We start from the raw sequence: 4643 nt of genomic DNA on the forward strand, positions 1-4643 counted from the left end.
TGGGATATATTTAAGGTCATATTTAGGCTTTCATATATTTGTTTTCATTTTCTTCAACTTCAGCATGAATTTGCATATAAGCAATTAATGTTCTGTTTCACAATCTTCCCCTGGCTTTGTTTAGGCTGATAATATGGCACTTTTCCACCGTCTCTTTCCTCAGATGTAATCAATTTGATTTCTGTGTATTACATCTGTTGAGGTCCATGTGTATAGTCATCTCTTATGCTGTCTAAAAAAAGATATTTGAAATGAATAAATAATTGGGTTTGCAGAACTCTATCATGATCTCCAACATCATTTCTATCACCAAGGCCATATTTTCCAACTACTGATCCTTCCTCTTTGTTTCCAATCTTTGTGTTCCAATAACCAGTAATGATCAATACATCATGATTGCAATGTAGGGTTAATTTCTCCTTTTGATAAGACCATAGAATGCCTTTCTTTCCGTTTTTCAAATTCAGCCACTTTCCCATATCTGTTATTGCTGTTATTAATTGCCATCAAGTCAATTCAAACTCATAGTAACCCTGTACACGGTTTCCAATGAATAGCTGATTGGTTTGTGATAAATAAATACCTAATTTTTCCATCTTCAAGAAGAAGGAAACAAAGGTCCAGGAAGTTGCTAACAGATCGAAGCACAGATTATTGGCTGATTTAGCAACCAGAGAATCCTATGCATCTAGGGTATGTATAAACAGGATGAATTTGAGGAGGGGAAGGGGAACCTATTAGAGAAGTAGAAACTTTAAAATAAGAATTCAACCATCAAAAGGAAATAAGTGATATCCAGGAAGACCTTTCACTCCATAGTACTTAGTCAATAAGGAGCTGGGCAGGGACTTTCAAGCTAGGAAATATAAATGCTTGTAAAAATCTCTGCATGGCATCCCTACCTGTCTTGTCTTCTAGGTTTGGCATCCAATTTTGCAAAATCAAATAATAAATAATAAAGCCCCAGTCTCACTAAAATGAGTACAGATTGTGTTTCTTGAGCATCCATCAGCAAACACTCATGATAACTCATCAGTGACCTCATACAGGATAAGGTGGTCTGCCCCAGTTCTCCTCCTGAAGACCCATCAGTGTAAGGTCCTAGTCAGGGGTTTATACAAGCCTGCCAGTTACCAAGAGGAACCGAGGCAGTATCTGGGGTATCAACAATGTTTCTCACAAATTTGGGGGCCCCTTAGAGATTTTCTGCCTACTTGGATCAGCAGCTCTGATGGAAAAGGAGATGCATTCACCTTGGTTTTGGTTGCCTGCTCCACAGGGTGGTTAAAGCCAGAAAAGACCAGAGACTATTAAAAGAGAATTAGCAAGAGAGATGTTAAGGACTGAGAACAGACTGACCATGGCAACTAAGCAGTCTTGTGCATGAGCCAGAGTGAGAAAATTGGGCTGTAAGTACTACTCTGGTGGTTGGGCATTTTTGGATGTTGGGTATGTGTGACTGAGACACATCTTGGATACTAAGCACGTGCGGAGTCCTGATCTGCAAGGGAAATGGCCAGAGAGAGACAAAGTGAATCTTGTGGTATACAAGAAACCTCCAGAGAAAAGGGGGATTGAGCACATAGAGAAACTCAGGCACCAAATACCAACACCAATAGAAACTGAGGACAGAAGTTTTAGGTCTAGGGAAAAAGAAAGAAAGGAAGCAGGAAAGACTCCCACAGACATTTCTCCTGACAGTCCTTTGGGAAGAATGTTGAGAGCTTGAAGGGACAGTCCCCAAACTCAAAAAAAAGATAAACAAAAGATGATTGAAGATTGTCCATGGGCTCAGGAGTTCCCAGGTCTCACCACACTTCAGATCAACCAGCCCTTCCTCTTCTCTCTCTCATCTCCAGGTCAACAGGGGTCTATGGAACATGGTTGAACTCAGCACATGTCTTAATTGCTGCCTTTCCCCTTCTTCCACTCACCAGTAGACCAATGTGGTTGCAAGCAAGCTTACATGCTTGCTTATGTATTCCCTTTGAGTTTCAGTCTTGGAGGGGAAACACTATTCCTCCTTAATTTGTCATTCTGAGCACAGTAAAATATGTGATTGTCAGATTCAGAATGGCCAATATCAGTCAATTTCAGCTCACTAATGCCTGCTCTGGTAGTGTAGTGGTTACAAATCGGGCTGCGATCATTAAGGTCAGTGGTTCGAAACTACTAGCTGATCCGCAGGAGACAGATGAGGCTTTCTACTCCCGTAAAGATTTACACTCTCAGAAACCCTGTACAGGGTCGCTATGGGTCGGAACCGACTTGATGGCACTTAACAACAACAACAACAACAATGCCTAGGATATTGATTTTTATGCATCACAGTTCATTTTTGACAACTTCCAATTTTCCTAGATTCATACCTCATACATTCCATGTCAAATTATTAATGGATGTTTGCAGCCATTTCTCTTCATTTTGTATTGTGCCCCATTAGCAACTGAAGACTCTGAAGGCTTTACTCCATTCACACCATCATGGTCAACTCTACTTTGAGAAAGCAGCTCTGCCACAGTCATATTTTGAGTGCCTTTTTTCCAGCCTGAGGGGCAACTTTTCAGCACTACATCTGATGCTCTTCATCATGTTTCAATATTCAATATTCTGGTGTTATCTGAAAATGTTCCACTGGTATTCATAAGGTTTTCAGTGACTAAATATTTGGAAATAGTCTGTCTCTCCTTATTCCAAGTCTGGAAGCTCAGTTGAAACTTGTCCACCAAGAGTGACCCTGCTGTTATTTAAAATACTTGGGGCATAGCTTCCAGAATCACAGCAACACACAAGCCACCATAATACAACAAACTGACAGCCAAGATAGATAGATAGATAGATAGATAGATAGATAGATAGATATACACTTGTTGTGGCGCTGTTTCAATATTCAATATTCTGGTGCTATATGATGGTGTTTCACTACTATTCATAAGGTTTTCAGTGTCGAAACATTTCTGAAGTAGTCTGCCTTTCCTTCTTCTGAGTCTGTCATAGTCTGGAAACTCAGCTGAAACCTGTGCACCATGGATGATATCCAGATGATACAACCTTGTGCACTGAAAGTGAAGAGGACTTATAATACTTACTGATAAAGACCAAAGACCTTAGCCTTTGGCATGGGTTGCATCTAATTGTAAAGAAAACAAAAATCCTCACTACTGGACCAATAAACAACATCATGACAAATGAAGAAAATATTAAATTGTCAAATACTTCATTTAGCTTAGATCCACTATCAACACTCATTGAAGCAATAGTCAAGAAGTCAAACAAAGTATTGTGTTAGGGAAATCTGTTGTACAAGACCTTTTTATAGTGTTCAAGGTAAAAAAAATGTCAAGTTGAGGATTGCAGTGCATCTAAACCAAGCCATGGTATTTTTAATAACCTCATATTCATGTTAAAGTTGGATAATGACTAAGGAAGACAGTAGAAGAATTTATATTTTGAATTACGGTATTGTAGAAGAATATTATGGGTACCATGGTCTGCTAGAAGAACAAACAAATCTTTGTTGGAAAAATTCCAATCAGAATGCTCCTTAGATGCCAAGATGGCCAGGAAGTAAAAGTCCTTAGACTGGGGTTGCAACTGGTCTACAAGATGGTGAATCCTCCAGGTGAGTACTTCAGCATTGGGAACCATGTGTTGTGCCTGACACACCAAAAGCAGTGGTTGCAGTGCAAGGTGGTAACCTTTGACTACCAGTCCAAAATGCTGGCTTTAAAATGTCCTTCTTCAAGTGGAAAGCCCAACCATACAGACATCTTGCTCATAAACTTACAGTGTGTTTTGGAAATGGAAATAATTAATGATGGAACAGAAAGCCCTCATCCTCTAGCTTCACTCAATGTTAGTAAGCTTGCCAGCAAAGGACAGACAGAGAAAGAGAAGAAGCTGAACCAGGCCTACGCAATCAACACTGGTGTCTCCCTAGAGGGCCAGCACCTCTTCTAGACCATTCACAAAACTATTAAAGATTGTAGATGCAAGAAAAAAAATTTTAGTCATGGAAGAAGTTGTTCTTACATTCCTGTATCAAGTAGAAAACTGTAAAGGCACAGAGGGGAGTGCACTGAGTCATGTACACAAAATAGTTGGAAAACATTTTAGAGGCATGGAAAGTCAAAAGATACTGCAGTGTTCACAAGCCCAGTAACCACAGAAGAAGGTTTCCCTATAATCCTGAGTCCATACACTTAACATCCAGTGAAGCATACAGTGGTGATGGATTCAGCCAAGGCATGCCAGAGGAGGAAAAGGATCCTACATTTCCTGTTGGCTCTTGTTAACAAAGGATCAGAATTTCCAGATCTTAGACTTGAACAAACAAAACACCCAACAACAACAACAAAAAGAACAAGAGAATAGCTTAAAAGTTGAATCATTACTTGACTAACAGACTTCGCTCCACCATTACTTGACTAACAGCTCCCTTCTCGAACAGTCACCTTGTTAATTTTATTTTTGAAAATTCCTTTTCTTTCCTGCTCTGTCCTTGAAATTCTGACTTTCCTTCCCTCATTTGTTCCTTGTTGTTCTGGTTTTAAAAGTGGTTAAACTTGCTTTCTGATTGATCAGGCATGGCTTGAATTAGTTTTATTTTTCTTAACTTAAAAAATAAATAAAAAAAAAAATAT

At 39.3% G+C, this 4643-nt stretch overlaps 1 pseudogene; it reads left to right on the forward strand.

Annotated features, from left to right (window-relative positions):
• Positions 1–3606: 3606 nt before the first annotated feature.
• LOC102831345 lies at positions 3607–4186 on the forward strand (annotated as a pseudogene).
• Positions 4187–4643: the final 457 nt, after the last annotated feature.

This window comes from Chrysochloris asiatica, unplaced genomic scaffold, assembly GCF_000296735.1.
Source record: "Chrysochloris asiatica unplaced genomic scaffold, ChrAsi1.0 scaffold00489, whole genome shotgun sequence".
NCBI lineage: Eukaryota > Metazoa > Chordata > Mammalia > Afrosoricida > Chrysochloridae > Chrysochloris > Chrysochloris asiatica.